Source organism: Ursus maritimus, unplaced genomic scaffold, assembly GCF_017311325.1.
Source record: "Ursus maritimus isolate PB19 unplaced genomic scaffold, ASM1731132v1 scaffold_25, whole genome shotgun sequence".
NCBI lineage: Eukaryota > Metazoa > Chordata > Mammalia > Carnivora > Ursidae > Ursus > Ursus maritimus.
This window is the reverse complement of record NW_024425008.1, coordinates 37,954,410-37,976,601: the sequence shown is the minus strand read 5'-3', so window position 1 is coordinate 37,976,601 and position 22,192 is coordinate 37,954,410. Positions and strand designations below refer to the sequence as shown.

The following is a 22,192-nucleotide window of genomic DNA, read 5'->3' as shown; positions in this document are numbered from 1 at the left end:
AAAGTATAGAATGCAAGCAATACAATGAAAAAGAAAACTGACTTTTATTATAGCATTTCCCCATGCTCTTCATCTTGGAACATATTTATATATTACATTGCCATTTCATTATAAAAATTTAGTTATTCCCCCAAGCAGAGGAGGAGCCCCTTGAGGGAAGAGATTCTGTCCTATGCAACCCGATGTGGAATTCTGGGTGTTTGGTAAGTGCTCATCAAATGCTTAATGAAGCATTAAATATTGTGAGACCTTGTACTTTATGCTGCTAACCCTAGGCCCACGATAGGACTGGCTTGCTTGGAAAGTACCACCCCAGCACCTTATGTCAGACTGTGACAAAACACCCCCGGGAAGCCCCCAGAAGTTTGTCTGGCTGCTTTCTATTGCTGCCATCACTTGAGTGACATGTGGATTTCCAGAGTCGGGTCCCATGGCATTCACTTTCCCTTCCCCTTTTCTCATAGTGCAACATACACACTGTTGGCTGAAGGATACGTACTTTTGGCAAAGAACAGGTTAAGTCACACATAGGCATTGTCTTCTCTACTCGCTGCACTGAGAGCTGGTTTGGGGCAATGAGCTGTCTCCTGACTGCTACCATGGGTGGGATCCTTCTTAGCTCAAACCTTTGACTCCCAGCCTGTCCTGATAATTTGTCTTTCTTGTGCCATTTGGTTTTGAGGTCCCCGATTTCTGAAGGCATAAAGTAACTTCTGCCCAGGACTTTGAATTTCTCTCCTTCTAACCACTAGAGCTCACTGCCAACCAATCTCCTGAAATGTTGTCATGGTGTAAGGCTTGAAATGAAGGCTCAATATTATTTGCTGTTTTGACATCTTATAAAATCCAGAGACCTTCCAGCAGCCTAACTGCAAGTTCTCCTCCCCGCACTCTTCATGCAGATAAGGTCTCTTAGCCAAACAACCCTCCTTATCACGGGGACCAGGCGTGCCGCTTGCTTATTCTTGAGCAGCAGCTTGCAGTTCCCCGCAAGCCCACAGAAATATTCAAAGATTATTTATTTATTTATTTGAGAGAATGCGAGAGAGAGAGAGAGAGAGAGAGAGAGAGGGAAAGCATGAGCAGGAGGAGGGGCAGAGGGAGGAGCAGACTCCCCACTGAGCAAGGAGCCTGAATGGGGACTCGATCCTAGGACTCTGGGATCATGACCTGAGCTGAACTCAGACACTTAACTGACTGAGCTACCCAGGCGCCCCCAGAATTATTCAAACAAGCCAATCACATCCTCCCTTGGGAATTAGGTGGCACCTCACGCTCTTGATACTACAAGGTCTGCTTCCGCCAGCCCCTGCTTGTTCACTCTGACCCTTAGTGCAACCCCCATGTGGCCCTGTGTGGCATGGAGTGTCCTCTCCCAAGCTAAGTGTGTGTGACCGATAAACTGTTGTTGATCTCATCAGTTCGGTGTCGGCTGTCACAGCCATCCCCACAATCCCAGGGCGGGAATCTTTCCCTTCCTGATGGGGTGAAGCAGAGGCTACGCCCACACCATTCCTGTCGGGAATCCGTGGTTATTAGTTCTTGCGCCTTTTTCTCAGCACTGCTGAGAGGCACCTGTTCCCTGCAGATTTTCCTTCTGCTGCCCTTCTGGAGTGCTGCATGCTGCATTTCCCCAGCCTCGCCCACCCCTGGTTCTTCACACTTAGCAAGTGACCAGCTCTTACAATGGCAACTACAACATGCGAGAGATTCAGAAGCAACTTCTTCCAGTCAATACAAAGTCATCATCGAGTATTTCACTGTCTTTCTCCGGCAACATTAGCGTTCTCCGCTTTTCTTCGGTATTTTCCTACATCCCTCCCACCACTCTGAGGTCACGCACACAGTCTAGAAATAAAGGGAGTTTTTTCTATGGAGACTCAAATGTCAGATCTACAGTAGCATACCTTTTAAAAAACTCCACTACCCTGAATAAGAAGCCGCTTCATTTTTTCACTTTCTTACAACATGGAAGCACATCAAAGTAAGGTCATTGTAGATGCACTTTTAACTAACCAATCTACTTGTAACCCACAGTTTCGTCATTGTAGATGCACTCTTAACTAACCAATCTACTTGTAACCCACAGTTTCGTCATTGTAGATGCACTCTTAACTAACCAATCTACTTGTAACCCACAGTTTCGTCATTGTAGATGCACTCTTAACTAACCAATCTACTTGTAACCCACAGTTTCGTCATTGTAGATGCACTCTTAACTAACCAATCTACTTGTAACCCACAGTTTCGTCATTGTAGATGCACTCTTAACTAACCAATCTACTTGTAACCCACAGTTTCGTCATTGTAGATGCACTCTTAACTAACCAATCTACTTGTAACCCACAGTTTCGTCATTGTAGATGCACTCTTAACTAACCAATCTACTTGTAACCCACAGTTTCGTCATTGTAGATGCACTCTTAACTAACCAATCTACTTGTAACCCACAGTTTCGTCATTGTAGATGCACTCTTAACTAACCAATCTACTTGTAACCCACAGTTTCGTCATTGTAGATGCACTCTTAACTAACCAATCTACTTGTAACCCACAGTTTCGTCATTGTAGATGCACTCTTAACTAACCAATCTACTTGTAACCCACAGTTTCGTCATTGTAGATGCACTCTTAACTAACCAATCTACTTGTAACCCACAGTTTCGTCATTGTAGATGCACTCTTAACTAACCAATCTACTTGTAACCCACAGTTTCGTCATTGTAGATGCACTCTTAACTAACCAATCTACTTCTAACCCACAGTTTCGGCAGGAGGCTTTCCACATGCCCTCAGGAGTGCTGAAGGGAAAAGAAAAAATACCTAAATGAAGTTAAAGGTCAAATTGGGGGAAAGATAAAACATTTTTGGCTGTCAAGGTGTTCATGGGCTATTAAAAGTAGTACTTAAAAAAAAGACAGATAGATGCCCCAATAGAAATATTCCTATAGAAAAGGCATCAAAAGATGGTTAAGGAGTTAACAAAAGAAAAATCACAAACTACCAACAGTTCTAGCCAAAAGATCCGTCCTCTCTAGCAAACAAGTAAATGCAAATTAAAGTAAGACCAAGAGGGGCGCCTGGGTGGCACAGCGGTTAAGCGTCTGCCTTCGGCTTAGGGCGTGATCCTGGCGTTATGGGATCGAGCCCCACATCAGGCTCCTTCGCTATGAGCCTGCTTCTTCCTCTCCCACTCCCCCTGCTTGTGTTCCCTCTCTCGCTGGCTGTCTCTATCTCTGTCGAATAAATAAATAAATTCTTTAAAAAAAAAAATAAATAAATAAATAAAGTAAGACCAAGAGACTAATATTTTCCTGTGAAACTGGCAGTGAGAGGACTCTCCCACCCTGTGAGTCTTGGTGGAAGGCTTCTCTTCCCATAGGAGGTGCAAACACCCGGGACTGTCATTCCCAACCTCTAGGTTTGGGCACTCAGATGTAGTGACCCAAGATCGTGTGTCCGTTGCTTATCATGCCTAGAAGCTGGAAGAGAGCAGAACTTTCTGGCTGCCACAGCAGCATCCAGTATCCAAGAGCCATCGGGGCAGCGGTGCCAGCATGGTGTCTAGTGTCCAGGCCCAGTGCCAGCAGTGGCAGCAAGCGCGGGCTCCTGTTCCACCTCAGTGGTGGTAGCAGAGGAGTCCTTGCCACACTGGGTCATTGGTTAGATGTTGGCTGGGGCTCTGGCTGCCCAGCCTTCCTCCATCCCTGCCCATTACCCAAGCCTGAGGGTCTAGCTTTCCTGACACATCTGTGGGCTGTCCAACACCTTGCAATAAATTCCTGCTGTAATTTCTGTTGTTTGACTGATAGAGTAATATATACAGAAAGCTCTCCCTAGTAATTTCTGGACATATCTTAAGTAAAAAATTAGAAGTGCACATTTAAGTAAAAAATTAGAAGTGCACATTTAAGTAAAAGGATATCCTCCTGTGCCCTGTTTAGAATAGCAGAAACATGGAAACAATCTGAACGCAATCTCTCTATATAGGGAATTGGTTAAATGGGTTATAATATATCTATAGCACGGAATATTATACAGTAATTAAAAATCATGTTCTTAAAGAACATTAAAAGATGTGAAAATACTCAATACTAAGTTTATTTTTATTATTTATTATTATTTTTTAAGATTTTATTTATTTATTTGACAGAGATAGAGACAGCCAGCGAGAGAGGGAACACAAGCAGGGGGAGTGGGAGAGGAAGAAGCAGGCTCATAGCAGAGGAGCCTGATGCGGGCCTTGATCCTATAACGCCGGGATCACGCCCTGAGCCGAAGGCAGACGCTTAACCGCTGTGCCACCCAGGCGCCCCTAAGTTTATTTTTAAAAAAGATTTTATTTATTTATTTGACAGAGAGAGAGAGAGCACAAACAGGGGGGGCGGCAGGCAGAGGCAGAGGGAGAAGCAGGCTCCCTGCAAGCAAGGAGCCCGATGCAGGGCTTGATCCCAGGACCCTGGGATCATGACCTGAGCCGAAACCAAGTTGGACGCTTAACTGTGCCACCCAGGTGCCCCAGGAAACTTGGTTTAAAAAAAAAAAAAGCCTGGAATTCATTTGTCCGTACAAGGCAGGAGGTCTGAATTGAGTGAAAGATTAGATGATAAGTGCATGGACTGATGGAGAGGCCCACAGAGGGAGGGTGGAGGATCATAGAAGCAATACAAGGCTTAAACACCTAGGGAACAGAAAGATATCCGCATTCTCCACTGAGAACATGTTAATTGTCTTTGCCTTATGCTGATGCTGCTCTTAATAACACTTATTACAATGGCAGGATGCTTTACAGTCTATGAAGTACTTGCACTTCCCCATATATTATTATTAGGCTCATTTTACTGGAGAGAAAATTAAACCCTAGAGAAGTTAAATGATTTATTAAATGTCTCATGTTATTCTGTGGCAGAACTGGGCCTACAAACCAGGTCTTCGCTCTTGTGACTATTCCTAGAGGTGGCACAGTAAGGTGATTGAAAGCTTGGGCTTTGGAGTCCAAGAAACCTGGGCAGGCACCCAGCTGTGCCCCTGACTATATGCACTCAGAGCAATTGCCTCGTCCTTCGCAGTCTCGGACTCCTCGTCTCAGAGCAAGAGAGAAAAACACCTACTTTGAACAGCCTCTGTGAAAATAAAAGGTGGCTGTTACTATCCCACCATCTCCTTCACAAGCCTGTGTTTGTTTAGTCTCCCAGGACTCACATCCCTGTTTTGGGTAGAATTGTGTCCTCCCCCAATTCATATGTTGAAATCCAACCCACAGGACTGCAAAATATGACCTTATTTGGAAATGGGGTCTTTGCAGATGTAATGAGTCATTGACGTCATACTGAAGTAGGATGGGCCCCTATTCCAATATGACTGGTGTCCTCATCAAGAGGAGAAATTTGGGGCACCTGGGTGGCTCAGTCGGTTAAGTGTCTGCCTTTGACTCAGGTCATGATCCCAGGGTTCTGGGATCGAGCCCCCTTTTGGGCTCCCTGCTCAGTGGGGAGTCTGCTTCTCCCTCCTCCTCTGCTGCTCCTCCTGCTTGTGCTTTCTCTCAAATAAATAAATAAATCTTCAAAAAAAAAAAAAAAGAGAGAGAGAGAGGAAGAATTTGGAGACAGATACACACAGGGAGAATGCCACATTAAGATTTTAGTTATGCTGTCACAAACCAAGCAATGAAAAGCTAGGAGAGAGGCCTAGAACAGATTCCTCCCTAATGCCTTCCAAAGGAGCATTGCCCAGTTGAAACCTTGATTTTGGACTCTGGCCCCCAAACTGTAAGACAGTAAGTTTTGGTTGTTTAAGCCAGCCAGGTTGTGGCACTTTGGTAGGGTAGTCCCAGGGCACTTGAACAATCTTCCACCCACCATGGTGCTGGTGCTGGGTACGTCTGTATCAGTACCTATTCCCAGTCCCATGCAGGGTGGTTTTGTTTTGTTGTTTTGTTTTGTTTTGTTTTTTACCCGGATAGCAGTCAGCTTCTCTCTGTGATGCTTGCATCCAAGTTCATTCATCAAATAGGGGTCATCGAAAGGGAAATCTGTGAATGCTGGAGAAGTCCAGATGCTAGGTTTAAAAAACAATTAGTCTGATTGTAAAAGTCTCATTAAAAATATACCTTAGCCTTAAGTGGGTTTAAAGTTGCCATTTACACTTTAACCATCTACCCTGTTAGAGTGGGCTCTCCCTTCAAGCCATACTTAATTCTGGAGCAATAATTCCCAACTTAGAATCCCTGGGGATGAAGCTCAGGGGACTGTATATTTAAAAAGCCTTCCAAGTGATTTCATGCTCAGTTGGTTTTCTGTACTAAAATGCCATTATTAAATTAGATTTGAAAATATCTCCTAATAGCAGTAAGAAGCAAATTAAGATCCTAAAGAAGTCAAGTATATGCCCTAGCTTCCTGTTGCTGCTGCAACAAATTACCATAAACTCAGTGGCTTCAAACAGCATAAATGTATTATCTCACCATTCCGGAGATCAGAAATAATAAGATCTGCCTGTAGGGCCCTGCTCCTTCGGGAAGCTCTAGGGAGAAATCCGTTTCTTTGCCTTTTCCATCTTCTGGAGATCACCTAACTCCTTGGCTTACGACCCTTTCTTCATATCATTCTGACCTCTGCTTGCATCATCACACCTTCTCCTCTGACTCTGCTCCTCCTGATTCACTCCCGTAAGGACACTGGTGATTACACTGTGCCTCGGGTAATCCGTGATCATCTTCCCACCTCAATACCCTTCACTTCATGACATCTCCAAAGTTCCTTTTGCTACATAAGGTGACATATTTGCAGGGTCCAGGGATTAGAGGTGAACATTTTGGTGGGTCCATTATTCTGTTCACCACACTGTAAGAATATTTGCTTTTATATATATATATATTATATATATTTATATATATAATATATATTTTATATATATAATATATATATATATAATATATATATAATATATATTTATATATTTATATATATAATTATATATATTTATAGAATAAGGAGACTTATTCTTGCGGGATGTTAATGAGTCACATCCTCCCTCTTTACAATTCTGGACTCTTTAGACCTATCTACGTTCTGATTTTCAGTTAAGAAAATTAAAAGTAACTGGGCACCTGGGTGGCTCAGATGGTTAAGTATCTGCCTTTGGCTCTCCACGTCCTAGGTTTGAGCCCTGAGTAGGGCTCCCGGCTCAGCAGGGAACCTGCTTCTCTCTCTCCCTCTGCCTCTCTCCCCTGCTCATGCTCTCTCTCTCTCTCTGTCTCTCTGTCTCAAAGGAGTAAATTTTTTAAAAAGTCTTTAAAAATAAGAAAAGAAAATTATAAGTAACAAATCTGGAATAAACTTGCTAGAATTTGAATGTCTTTGGAAAAGAAGAGAATATAATCTCTTTCAGTCCATTTTAGTTTCCAAAATTGTAGACGTCCCTGGGTTTGGGACATTACAGGATTTCTCTAACTATTTCAAAAGATGTTGTTAACTTTTCAAAAATGTATCAAGATGAAACTTATTTTTATTTACCATAACTTTAAACAAATATACCATATATATTTAGGGCCACAGAAAGAACTGTGTTACAAAAAAATTTTTTAAGCATCATTGTAATATTGCTAGTGGTGGTATAGGAATCATGGGCTGGGGGTGCCTGGGTGGCTCAGTCGTTAAGCGTCTGCCTTCAGCTCAGGGCGTGATCCCAGCATTCTAGGATCGAGTCCCACGTCAGGCTCCTCCACTGGGAGCCTGCTTCTTCCTCTCCCACTCCCCCTGCTTGTGTTCCCTCTCTTGCTGGCTGTCTTTATCTCTGTCAAATGAATAAATAAAATCTTAAAAAAAAAAAAGAAATCATGGGCTGAGTTGCTATATTAATTATCAATTGCTGCTTTAAAATTACCCCCGAAACTTTGCGGCTTAAAGCAATGAACACATCTTATCTCATAGTTTCTGGTCAATTACCTGGGGGTGGCTTACCTGGGTCCTCTTGCTCAAGGTTTCTTATAGTCTAAAATCAAAATGTTGGCCAGAGCTGCTGTGACTTCAAGGCTCAACTGGGGATGGGTCCCCTTCCAAGCTCGTTCATGGTGTTGTTGGCAGGATTCAGTTTCTCCAGCCTGTTGGACCAAAGGGTTCTGTTCCTCACTTGCTGTTGGCTGGAGGCTGCCCCTAGTTCCTAGCCAAATGGACCTTTCTATGGAGAAGACAGCTCACACCATGCCAGCTTCCTTCATCAGCACAAACAAGCTGGAAGGAAAGACAGAGTTCTAGCAAGACAGAAACCACGGTCTTTGGCAACCTAATCTTGTAAGTAACAGCTCATCACTTTCACCACCTTCTGTTTGTTAGATGGGAGGTCCAGCCCATACTCAAGGGGAGGGAATTATAAAATGATGTGAATAGCAGGAGATGGGGATCATTGTGGCCATCTTAGAAGACTGTCTACTTTAGATGGCTCTGGGATCCTCCCCTTCTATTTGTTTATGACTCCCCCACACCCTTTTTCCTTAACTCTGGCTGCCAGTCACACTGGCTTTGTCATTATTACTACAGGAATGGATGCAACTAGCTTTTTGAAATGATCCTGTCATTTCTAATATGTTTTTAGATGCTGACAAACACTACAATGACTTCCAACTGTATGCGTCATGTTAAACCTCTGTGATCACTGCCTTCCATAAATCACTGGCCATGTGACTCAATCTCCAGCCACCCCCCACTCCTTCCCATAGGTTGGACTAATATCATCCACTTCAAAACCCCAAACCTCTAGTCACACAATTGGTGTTTCTGGCCTGGGCCGCTTCTATCCTGAGTCATCACGTTTGTTTAAATTATCGAAGGTCCCACTGTTAGGCAACTCATCAGTGTAAACTATCCGGAAACATGATGAATAATAAAAATACTCCTATCACTTTTAAAGGCTACTTCCCAGGAACTAGGGAAAAAGGCCAAATTCTTTATTACACAGGTTGTCAACTAAAACACTGACACATGGTCTCTGCTCACAACATGGCAGTATGGTTTCCGGGGCAAATGTTCTGAAAGAGAGAGAACCAGATGGAAACCATATTGCCTTGTATGACCTCGCCTTGAAAGTAATGCAGTATTGCTTCAATCACATTCTATTTGTTAAGGCAGTTTTAAAGACTTACCTAAGATCAATGGGAAAAGATATAAATCTTCTCCCACCTTTTGATGCAAGAATGGCAAGGTTCGAAAGAGGAGAGGTAGAACTCGAAATATGACAGAGGTCTTTTCTGAAAAATAAAATCTGACATAACCATCCCCTCCTGGAAGCTTACAACATCTTTGACAATTCAGTCTCATACTACTTTTCATTCCTGATATCTAAACTGCCTCTTTGCCCTTTGCTTTCAATCCATTTAAGAGAGTCGTGCCCATCTCAAAGATTCTGGGCATAGCTTTCCCCCTCTGAAATCCAACCTAATACAAATCCAACCTATCCATCAAGGTGTATCCCTATTGTGACTCTATGAACCAGACAGAAACCCTAATTTAAACTGGCTTAACCAAATAGAGAATGTATTGCCTCAAGAAACTAAACATTCCGGAGGAGAAGTTATCTTTACACATGCCCCACACAGCTCCAAACTCTCATCATCCTTACTGCTAACAACCATAGAGGGACAGGATGTCTTTCTTCTAATGACTCCCAAACAATTCCTAGAATTTACTCTAATTGGTCCACTTAGATCATGTGTCCAACCTTGCATCAGATTCTGGTGTCAGAGGAAAGAATTACACTGAGAGGAAGAAGTGGTTCTTCCTAAAGAAATGTACATTACTGTTACCAGAATGTAGAAGAAATAGAACTTCAGTTCCAGGGTCAGGGATTTTTCATTGCTAGAGTAGTGGAATGTTGAAGATGGAAGGAACTGCAAGGATTGACTCAGCACCTTCATTTTACGTATGTGGAAACTCAAAATTAAAAAAGATGAAATGACTTGCCTAAGTTGCATACAGCGGCATAGCGTCAGAGCCAAGACTAAAACCCTGTACTCTGACTCCCGAGGCCAGAGGGTCTTTGTATCATCTGATACCTTAATAGACACCAACATTATATTTTAAGCTTCAATTTTGTTTTATAAAAAACAGCAAAACTTGGAGTCACATGGGGTCAAATTCTAACCACTCACTTGGTCTATGAGTTTGGAGAAGTGACTTCACCCTTCTGAACTTCCATTTCTCATCTGTGAAATATAGTAATAACAGCTACCTTGAAGTGATATTGTTGGGATTAAATTAGAAACTGTGGAAATAAAGATTCTAGCAAAAAAGGAAGCGCTCAATAAATGGTAGCCATCATTTGCATCTCTTGTCGTGTTTAATGGGATTTGACGCATACTACGTTTTTATTCCAAACTTAGTGTTTGACTAACAACTCTTTTCATAGGTGTGGGGGTTGTGATTTACATCATCGAGAGCATTTCATTAAGTCAGTGAAATTTCTGGCCCTTTAACAGCTTCGAACAAATATTAATAACCAAAAAGGATCTATCTAATCCAAATTAGATAGCATTACAAGGAGCATTTCATGGACTTTTAAACACCCTTTTGTAACATTGCCTTTGGGAATCTAAGTGTAGGACAGCAGAAATTTTATATGTTGTCAGTTCCACGTGTTTCTGTATTTTAGTTTTTGGTTTTGAATTCAGGGAGGACTGACATGTGATGATGAGTTTAGTGATGACAGTCCAAATAGTCTGACTGCCTTTAAGGCAATGTTTATGGGTACAGAACCCAGATATGATACACATGACTCACCAGGCCATATAAATCACTGGTATTTTATATCAAGCCAAGATTTTTTTTTGGCGTCCCATGTTTCAAGTACTCACATTGTTCCCTTTAACCTTTCCATGCTTTTGTTGTGATTGACAACACAAAAGAGTTTTGTATGTCTTGCCTACTTGGACAAAGGTCAGTAATTTCCTGAACCCCCCCCCCCCACGAGATGGACATATGGTTCTTTAAAAGTACAGATCCATATATTTTATTAAATATCTTTTCAAGAACTTACGATGGCCATAAAATGTAATTTAAACAACAAATTATTTCTAACCAATATTTTAATTTTATTTTTTTAAGATTTTATTTATTTATTTGACAGAGAGAGGGAGAGAGAGAGAACAAGCAAGGGGAGCAGAAGAAGCAGGTTCCCTGCTGAGCAAGGAGCCCGACATGAGACTTGATCCCAGAACCCTGGGATCATGACCTGAGCTGAAGGCCGATGCTTAACCAACTGAGCCACCCAGGTGCCCTAACAGATATTTTTAATGGAATTGATATGACATATATCAGAGTCTGGTAAATAGGAGGTTTGTGATATGTTACAGCAACTATTATTTGCATCCTTCTCTATATTTAATGTCATTTGACACATTGTAGATTCATAATCAGTACTCAGTTTTGAATGATGGATTATTTTTCCCAATGATAGGTGCTTATGATTTACACCATCCAGTGCATGGGCTGAATCTGGCACTATATCAGAGATTGGTTTTTGGCTCGCCAATGCAAAGACTACAGATTCTACAGGTGTAATATAATAGCCATAATAATTTTTATTATGAAATATTTCTTGGGTATCTATAATGTACTAATTATAAGATTAAGCATAAAATTAGTCATGGTCCTTTTCTAAAGGCCTATTCTAGGTTTACCTTGAAGACTACCAATACATGACCTTTAAACTAAAGGAAGAAAACTCAGTAGCAAATAAGACTAAACATGTGAAATATTTGTATTTCTTTCATTGGTCCATGAGTGAGACTGAAACTAGATATGGCTGTGGAAGTAGTAAAATTCATCTTTGATTTTATTGAGGTCTTTACCAAGTTCCTTCTTAAATTTCCTTTACCCTATCCCACTAATGCATGTCAATGCAACTTGCTTCCCACGTATTAAAATTTAACTATTCAAAAGATCTAAAGATTTTCATATTAAGTTGTAAAAGTATCTGCCTTAGGTAAGGCCACCTAAACTACCATTCTCACTGGATAGCACGAGGTGTAAATAACTAGCAGAATTTTAGTCTTCAGCCTTCAGATGTGTGTTAAGAGAACATCAAGTGGAGAGGGAGAGGATAATGAGGTTCTAGGAGAGTATTTTTGAGGGCAGTAGGTATTCACCTGAAATTGAACCACTTGAATGGCTGTCTATCTTACCTACTCTTAATTTAGCCTTTCCTAAAAGGTACTTCTTGCTACATTTCACTGTACTTACAAAGAAAGGCTACATGATGAGCCATTGGCAAAAATATCTAAATATCTTTCTCAGAAAATGAAAACATAAACTCCAATAACAAGAGCTCTCTAGAAGACCTCATTCCTACCACCAAAATGTAATCATTCTATGCCATTTAAAGCTGAAAACTAATTTCACTTCCTCTTTAAGGATTTGTAAATTGACATGAAAGGATTTTTCTACTTCCACTTTTACTTTTCTAAAATCTCTTCTCCATATTGCAGCAAGAGCAAAACATAAATCAGATCACATCATTCCCCTGCATAAAAACCTCCAGTGGCTTTCCATCACACTTAAAATAAAATCAAAATGCTTACTGTGGCCTATAGGCACCTTGCCTACCTAGCGCTCTCTCCCCCCTTGACCATGCCCCAGACATCCCAAAGTTCTGTCTGTTCCTTGATATGTCAAGAGCAGTCCCACCCCAGGGCCTTTGCTCCTGCCTGGGTCTTCCCTTAGATCTTTACCTGGTGGTTTCCTTTGTCATCTGGGCCTTCCCAGCTGCCACCTCTGTAACAGGCTTTCTCTGACCAGTGGCTATAAAGTAATCTTTCCTTTGCTCCCTCTCCCATCCTGCTTGCCCACATCATACTTTGCTCTACAGCTATTACAGTGTTTATTCCCCTGTAAGAATCTTGTTTGATTTCTGTTGACCCCAAGTAAGAGCTATGAAAACTGCCTTTCTTCTTCACCCTGATATCCCCAGCCTCTAGAGCATTACCTGGCATTTTTGAGGTACTCAATACCATCGATTAGATAAAATGCGTGATGGTGACTCAAGTCTATAATATAAACATTACAAATACTATAACACATAAAATATAGGGTTTGGAGTCCTTTTTTAAAAACAGTATAGGAAGAACAATCTAGAGTTTAGGTTCAGAACCAAATGGTCACCTCTGGTGTAGATGGCATGAAGTAGAAACTCACATTAAAAGGGTCAGCAGTGATGGGGGTGGCAGAACCCTCCAGCGGAGGACCGTTGGCATAGGTCACACCTACATTTCCACCGGCCCTCAGGAAGCCAACGGACTAGAAGCCAAAATAAATCTTGAAAAGAATAATTTTAGCCCTACAACTGACAACTCTGTTGTGAACCTATGTAGGCCTATAGAAGAGATAAAAAGTTGCATGGAAGATGTCAAATTATTTACAATGCGTTAGTATTAAATGTATCACACGATGTGCTTTAAAGTAACAGTTACATTTTCTTGTGTATCTACACACCACGGAGCAATGTGGCAGGTTCTTTCTGTACAAAATCTCATCTCTTTTCTGCAAGGTGGTTATTCCTGTGCTCCTGATGAAGAAACCAAGGCTGAGAGAGGTTAATAACTTGTCCACAGGATAAACAGAGCAGAGATAGGCTTTGGGATAGCCTCTTTGGCTTGAACATGTTTAAAATGTTCAAAAACGATTGTTATGAATACCTTCAAACAAAATAAATATGCTCTCCTCCTCCATAGTTTTCACCACTGCCTGTTGTCAGACGGAGCCTGTCTCACACTTACGGCGGACCTGCCTGGCCCCTACCATAGGCTCTAGAGTTGTCAGTCTCTGATGCTAATCTGAATGCCTCCTTTGACCAGCTGCTTCTCTACGAAGAAGCCTCTGCCATGTTTGTACCAATGAGAGGATGGGACCCTGGGCTGGGGGTCAATGGCTGTTAATGCTGGCTTTTGTCTTGCTAAGCGGGATTTGTAAAGAATCAGCCAAAGAGAAAGGAAAGAGTCTTAGGAGAAGGGAAGAGAGTTTTCCTTGAGTGGAGAGAGCCGGAGAAGGGAATTGGCGACAGCTGGAAACAAAATTCTAAGGTAAGTGATGATTTTATATGGAGCTTGAGAAATATTTTGCTGTTCAGTGTGTTGTGTACCTCCTCTCCCAAGACATCTTCAGCAAGGGCACCATTTTGGACTTTTTTTTTTCCTTGGATGGGAAACTGCAGTAGAAAGGGCCGCAAGAAGAAAGTCAGCTCAAGAAGGCCCGTCAGCTTCTGGGACAGAAAAGGCCATGGCTTTGGACTCAGATGGTCCCTGGTCTGCAAAACAGCTCTTTTTCTCAGCCTTAGTTTCCTCTTCTGTAAAATGGGGGGTGAGAGAGATGGAGAGGAAATATCTTTTTTTTTTTTTGCAAAGTTATTGTGAGAATTAAATAACACCCATAAGGGGCCTAGTATGGAGCTTGACATATTCCCTTCCCCTTATATTGAACTAGAATTGCCTTCGCTGTAATTCCCATGAATTGGTTCTTGTTCTACTCTGCAGAACCCAAAGAGATTTATCACCTTTTTCATGTGATAAAGCTCTAGTTTGTCTAGAACTTTCAAGGAAAGAAAATGCATATTAACATCTCTGTATCAATTGCTCTGAAGCCTAAAATGACTTAATTTTTCAATTACTGGTCTAACTACCCAATTAAAAACACTTTTAAGAAAGAATCAAGATAAAGATTAAAAGTGAATCCAAATACTGAACAAGTCCTTCAAATATTAAGAAATTAGGTAAATATACATCTCACCATGCAGCTTTTCTAAAGGCAAAGGATCTAAGTTGGTAATTAGCTAAACTTATTGAGCATTCATGGGGTGTCAAGGATGTACCAGTTCTTCTGTATTTGGCTGCTTTTAGCTATAAATAACTGAATACAAAAATAAAAGTGGCTTAAACAAGGAGAAATATTATCCACTCCCCCTCCCAAAATAAATTCCCAAGGTAGGCAGTTGCAGGGATAGCCCAATGGCTCAACAATGTGCAGGACCCAACTTTTGTCATCATTCACCCTCTCCGCGTTACACTGTTTCTTTGCAAGATGGTTCAGAAGTTGCAGGCTCACAGATAGACATAACAGCATATGGTTGAAGAAGCCATTTTCTCTTGGGTGACTCTTCTTATTAAGGACGAAAATCTTTCCCAGATCCATCTCCCAAGACTTTTCCTCAGGTTCCATTGGTCAGAACTGCATCACATACCCATGCCTTAAGCCAGTGCTTCCCAATTTTTTCACATCATGACGCAAACAGAAAGAGAATGTTTTTATGACATACAGGGGTACCTGAGTGAGGTTGCTTGTGGCCAAACAGGACAGTCTCAGGTTTCAGCAGCTGACCCTCACTCAAGGACTTAAGGGATCAATAGTTCGTCGCATTTGTAACCCATTCAAGACAAACTAGTGTGTGCTGGCACATCGATTGGGACACTGTGGGCTAGGCTACGAAGGAGACTGGGAAAGCATTATCCATATACAAACTGTAGTGACAGAGGATCTACCAGTGAGAAGGAAGAAGGACATGGTGGTCAAGGGTGCTCATCTATTCTAAATCTTACAATACAATGAGAGGAAATACAATTGACCTTTGAAGAACATGGGTTTGAACTGTGTGTTGACCTCATGGATTTTTTATAGCACAGTACTGTAAACGTATTTTCTCTTCCTTATGATTTTCTTAATAGCATTTTTTCTCAAGTTTACATATGTATAATATACAGAATGGGTGTTAATGAACTTATTGTTAAGGTTTCTGATCAACTGTAGGCTATTAGTAGTTGAGTTTTGGGGGATCAAAAGTTATGTGCAGATTTTCAAATGCACAGGGGTCTTTCCTTCTAAACCCCTGCCATGTTGGAGAGGTTTGAACATGGAGAAGGAAACTAAGGCTAATGATTTAAGTGACTTACTTAAGGTCACAGAGCCAGGAAGTGGCCCAGTTGGCACAGTGGATGCAGATCCAGTGGAATGCTGGTAAATGTTTAACAACCAGCTTTCCAAATGTAGTTCTGACATGCTTGTTGGTTAGTACTTAAGATAGAACTGAAACAGCAAACATGTAAACGGAACTTACTTGTCAATGATGTGAGGACTACTTTGCTGAACTGGATGTTCTGTGCCATTCACCATGTCACAGCTATAGACACAACATGCTTTTTATTTTTTTATTATTTAATTTAATTTTTAAAATAAAATCAGTTGAGAAACTTCTTTTCTTTTTAAGATTTTATTTATTTATTTAACAGAGAGAGAGAGAGAGAGAGAGAGCGTGCACAAAAGCAGGGGGAGTGGCTGGCAGAGGGAGAGGGAGAAGTAGGCTCCCTGTTGAGCAGGGAGCCCGATGTGGGGCTCGATCCCAGGACCCTGGAATCAGGGCCTGAGCGGAAGGCAGGCACTTAACCGACTGAGCCACCCAGGCGCCCCTATACAATATGCTTTTTTAAAGTTGAATCTGCATTAACAGTTTTCTCTGTCACTCTCTTAAGTCTAGACAATCAACAAAGCCTAAGTCAAGCCCTGATTTGTGGCCCTTGCTGATTTCCATGGTGTTAATACTCCTTTCATAGCCAATTTCAAGCTACCAAAGTGAAGTCACTGAATACAGCATTGGAAGAGATGTGCAGTAATACATTATAGAGAATCTTCACTACACAGACACAATACATGTTAAGTAACCTCAAGAGCATAGATAATAGTAAGATCCATTAAAATAATTTGGAAGTGATGAGTTTTTTAATATACATTAGCTTTGTTTAAATTTTATTTAATTGGAAGTTTTATATAATTTAATTTTTCATAATGGCTCTGTTTAACAAACAGCTGGCAAAATTCCTGAAAGTTAAACAGCCTGCTCTCATGAGCCAGCAGAAGCCAGTTCCACACACCACTGTTGACTCGAAGTCCATGCGTTTTCCACTGAGTCTTTTTGCTACTTTTATTACTGGAGTGTAATTGCTAGAGACGATCTGTAGCAAACAGGGGAGAAACCTGGGTACCAATGATTTCTTCTGGTGCTCCTGTGTTGTTGCTGCCTGACACTCCGTTTTCTCTTCTGTAAAGGGTGAGAACAACAGTCCTTACCCTGCCTACCCAGAAGGGATGTTGTGAGGATTAGATCGGCTGCCCTAAGTGACAATGCTTTGAACACTACAGACAGAGAAAAAAGCCTTTATTATGGTGGTTATTTCATCACTGGTTCTCAGCCAGGCCACTGTCATTAAGGATGCAAAATATGTCCCAGCTTTCAAAGATACGGTTTAATTCGAGATCTTTTCTAATGCCTGTGGTAGACAGTAAACACCCAGAAAAATTTTTCTTGAGAAGTCCAAATTTTTGCTAGTCTTCACCCGCTCAGAGTAACAATGTTGGGAGAAAAATGCTTCTTTTTACTCATTTCTAGCTGCTATTGGGTTGTCTGAAGGGATCTCTCCCTGGGCTTGTAAAATGCTGCTTATTTTCAATAGTTGAATAAAGGTCCTTTGATTTTTAATTTTGATTTTTCAAGCTGCTGTGCTTTTTGGGCCAGACCAATTCACTAAGTTATTTGGCATGGATCATGCCCCTTTGCTTAAGGTGGTTTTCTAACTGTGAATTGGATTAAGTATCCCAAATATCCCAAATTGAAATTCTAAACTTGATTGACTTTATAAAATATATACCTTGCGTTTGCTGAACTTCGCTTTGGTCTGTAGAAACTTTTCTGCCAAAGCCTCTCCCACATCAGGCCCTTTGCCTATGCTGATTCCCTCTGCCAAGAAAGCTCTTCCCTGATTCTTTGCAAAGTTGACTCCTCCTCATCCTTTAGCTGAAATGCTACCTTCGTACAAAAGTCTATTTCCTTCATAGCACTGATCCCAGTCTTAATTTCCTTATTTGTTTGCTTCTTTGTTTATACCCCTGGTTATAATATCAGGTCCTTGAGGGCTGGGACTTTTTGCCCATTCATGTCCTTATCTACTACCAGCCTAGCATACTGTAACTATCCGTTGATCAAATGAATTTTTCTGAAAGGACCTGCACCAATGTCGTGGGGCTCTGGCCATATACAGTTCTCTTGAGGCGAGAGCCTACTCTGAAGATTCCCTAGGACTTGGCCTGTGGTGTTCATGGTGACCCACCTTTCTCTTAAAAGGTCCAGGAGGAGTCACGGTGGCAACACAAGACTGGGGGCTCCCATCTGCTCCACCCTGATGGAGCTGCCTCAGTGATGTCACACAGGACAGGATTCTTTAATCCTTTTCATTCTGTGACAGTCCTTTAAATACCTCAGGTTTTCTTGACCCTATATGGTGGGGGGGGGGGAATGGAGAAAAGAGGGGCAGGGTGGGGGGCACACCCCCCACCAACAAAATTAGTTTAGGGGCACTATCCACTGATATGTACTGCTTCAGGAGAAAGTGGGTAGCAGAGGCTGTAATTTGGACTAAGCTAAGAAAAAGTGAGAAGAGAAGAATGGGGAAAAGAAGGGCAAAGGGGACTAAAAAAGAACAGAAGAAAGGGAGAAGAGTGATAAGAAGAAAAGAGAGAAGAGGAGGACATATGAAGAGGATATTTCTGAGAAAGACACGTGGAACAGGTAGTGAAGGTGGAGGAGGAGGGAAGAGTTGAACCTCTGTTCTGCTTGGCTTGGTGACTCTTGAGTGGCTCAAGTGAGGGGAATGCTCGAGTACTCCCCTGAGCGCTCACTTAAATTGCTGACCTTTATTTTGAGAGGCCTGAGCCAGGCTGTCTCAAGGGTGACTCTCCTGGATGGGTTCACAACAGTAATTTGGGAACAAGTAATGTAACCTTCACTTTAAATTGTGATTGTGGAGGAAAAGAGGAGAGAGTATTGCTAACCAGAGTAAGCTTCACACTCCTCACCTCAGCCCCCAACCTCACCCCAGGCCTCCCGATTACTAGGCTAATAGCACACAGTTAAATTCAGGAACTGAAAGCCAATCTTTCAGAAAATCTTCTTCCTCTCTGGTAATTGAAATGTAAACAGAATTCCAAAGCAGAGTAGGATAGTTTTACAATATACTTATAAGAATTACTAAAATACAATTATGGGAATATATTCTCACTGAGGTTTCGCAGAAACTCACTATGAACATCCCAAATATGTGTAGGAGGCCCAAGCAAAGCCTTGTAGTTCAAACAAAAAGAAAACTTTTAACCCTCTTTTTTCAATGTCCTTTCCTCCCTTCTAAAATAGTTGGGTTTTGCCCATAGCATAATATTTCGGGATCATACTGTTTAATATAATAAGGAAGGGGGTATTATAATATCAAGCATACTTATTCAGACAATATTAAGATACCTTTGTTCCAGACTTTAAAATGTTATAACCCATGAGTTTCCTAGTTCATACCAAAATGTCCCTGCAAGCTGTATCCAGAAGTAAGAAATAGTAGGAAGGTACAGCTTTATCAGCAGTCTGTGGTACACTGTGTGGCCTCCTTAAAAATCTCTTTATGCTCATATTTTCTATTTTGCCTCTTCTGCTATAATTGACCCAGATTCTCCTACAAGTGTAGAGCAGAGAGAAGAAAGCTATGGAAGCCTAAAGGGAGGAAGCAGAAAGATAAGCAAGCCCTTCAAGTTCCCTGTGGTCCACTACTGTCATTGGCTACCCAGGCTCTGCCTTAGGAATAAGAAAATTTGCTTTCCAGGGGCACTTCAAATAGTGGTTGCCACATGGGCTTTTTAATTTCACAATTGTAATGAGTCCACTAGCATTCTAATCATGCTGTTACTTGTCTTAAGTATTAGGAATTTCAGTATGGCACAGTTCCAAAGATCTTTGATCTAATTTCCCTTTTTTTTGGCAAGTGTACGGAGAATTAGGAAATGTTTCCTCAGATGATATTGCGACCAAATGCATAAGTGAATTTTATTTTCATGTTGTATACCTGGAAAAGATCCATCTTCGTCTTACCCTAAGAAATTCTAACACCATGGATATTGGGTAGAGTGATTTTTGGGTTTCTTGAAGAATTGGCCAGTCAGTGACTATTTGGTGAAACTGTTTTATCCTGTTGTCAGGTTCCAGGCCTAAATGTGAAAGGGACAGAATCTTCCCAAAAAAGTCATGTAGAAAAAATTGGAGATGACTTTCACAGCTTCAAAAACAGTTAAGTGTTCCCTGAATGACAGAAAGAATAAACAGATTGCTTTTGATCTAAGAGTAGGGGCAACAAAGTGCTTTTAGGATATACAAAGTACAGGGTATAAATGCTACAGTGAGTTCCTGAGATAAAATGGAGAGGCTTCATCACAATTTTACCTTTTTATTGGCCAGAATGCAATTTGACTAATATTTTCAGGTGTTCTTTTTAAAGTACTTGCCTCCTACACTGACTGTTTTTTTCTTTGTAGATTCGAGACCATCTTTTTAAAACACCGTTTTTCTTTTAAACTACTCTCCCGGCCAATGTGGTATAGGTCAAATTCAAGAACAGGTTAAGCCTCTGACAAGAGAGGGAAAGACACCCCAGCCAATGGGAACTCGTGCTGGTGATGTACTGCTCCCAGTTCTGATTCATTGGCCGCCTAGGGTTTGTCATTCTATCCCGGCGTCTGCAAACAGCGTGGGTCGGTTTTCTGTAGTCCAGCTAGCTAAACTGGATTTTGGCCGCAAGCATGTGCAATTTTAGTTAGATTCACTTCATCTCTAACTCTTAATAGAAGCAGCTGTTACGTTTCTGATCATTCTCAAGAAAAATCTTGTGTTCCTTAAACCTTGCAGGAGGTCGTTGGAAGTCTCCTGTGACAGAATCACGTGACTGTCTAACATGTGCAAATAAATACAATGTAGAATCCGATGAGCTACAGATGGAAAACCTGCCAGAAACTCAGAGCATGTGCCCTGTGCGTGTATCAGTTGCACTAGCATGTGGGTGGGTGGTGGTAGGGTGTTGCTGCCCTCCGGGACCAGAGGTGTATGGTAGGGGCACCTGCGTGGGGCTCCCGGGGTCACTGGCGAGGGTGGCTCCCGAGGCCTGGGGTTTCTGGGGGAGGGGGTCTGGCGGAGGTCTGGACGCAACAGTGAGTTCAAGCCGCAGCAGCCAGGCGGCAACTAGGCCGCGACTGCGTCCGAGAGAGGTCGAAAGCACGGGGTCGGTCCTCCGGGTCCTGAGAACGGCGTCTTTGCAGGGAGTGGGGTGTGTATTTAAGACAAGTGGAAGCGCCGGGGCGGGAGGAGCCGACGCCCTAGGGGGAGCTCCCGAGTCCCGGCTCGACAGACTGCCGGGTTTGGAGAAGCTCTCGATGGCCAGGTCTCCTTACACTCACACACTCTGTCCAGCCTCCAGGGACGGGGGCATAAAGGCTCCAGTCCCAGTTCCGATCCGGGATTCGGAAGCTCCCTTCGGCCTCGGCCTGGGGCCCGGGCCGCGAGGGGGCTGCGGCGAGAGAAGCTGGGTAGGGCAGTGATGTCATCTGAGGCTGCCCCTCCCCCGCCTGCCGGCCCTCGCCGCAGTTCCTGCCCAACGACATCCGGGTCTCTCCAGCTGCTCCGCCGCGCCGCAGCTGTAGCGGCCGCCGAGCCCGCGGGGCGGGGCGGACAGAGGAGTCGGGGAGGGGCAGCACGGCGCCGTCGTGAACGCGCCTGCGCGGGGACGCGCTCGAGGCGGCGGCGGCGGCGGCGGCGGCGCTACGGGCGGGAGCGCGCGCGGGAGCGAGGGAGCAGTGGTCTCGGCGCCGGCCCGGCCCGCAGCTTCGGGTGCTCGGGCGGCTGCAGCGCCGGAACGGGTGGTCGGGGAGGGGGGGTGGGGGGGCGCCAGGCAGGTGGGGCGCGAAAGCGATGAATCTTCGGCTCTTCCTCCTCCTCCTCCGGGACCCGCTCTCCGCCTCCCGCTCCAACGCCCGGATGATCTGAGCCGCGAGGGCGCCGAGAGCCGGGGGCCCGGACGCAGCCCCGCTCCTCCCCTCCTCAGCCCCCTCCCCGGCCTGACCTGGCCGGCGGCCGCCGCGGTGACCCCCTTCCAGCCCCCTCCCCGGCCGCCGTCGCCGCCGCTGCCTTGGCCGACCAGGGACCTGCCCGCCCGCGGCTGCTCCCGGTAAGCGCGACGCTCGGGCCGAGGGCGGGCGGGCGGGCGGCGCGGGCCTGCGCGGCGGCGGTGGCGGCCAGGCCTGGGCCTGGGGCCTGTAAACAAGCCGGGCGTCTGCCCGGGCGCTCCCGGGAGGAGACA

At 43.3% G+C, this 22,192-nt stretch overlaps 1 protein-coding gene across 1 annotated transcript in view; it reads left to right on the top strand.

Annotated features, from left to right (window-relative positions):
• The first annotated feature begins 21,929 nt into the window (after positions 1-21,929).
• Positions 21,930-22,192, top strand: part of PPM1A (protein phosphatase, Mg2+/Mn2+ dependent 1A) — a 38,701-nt gene continuing 38,438 nt past the window's right edge. The window contains exon 1 of the mRNA XM_040641817.1: positions 21,930-22,060. The gene's annotated coding sequence lies outside the window, so the exon portion shown is untranslated. The remainder of the gene's footprint in view (positions 22,061-22,192) is intronic.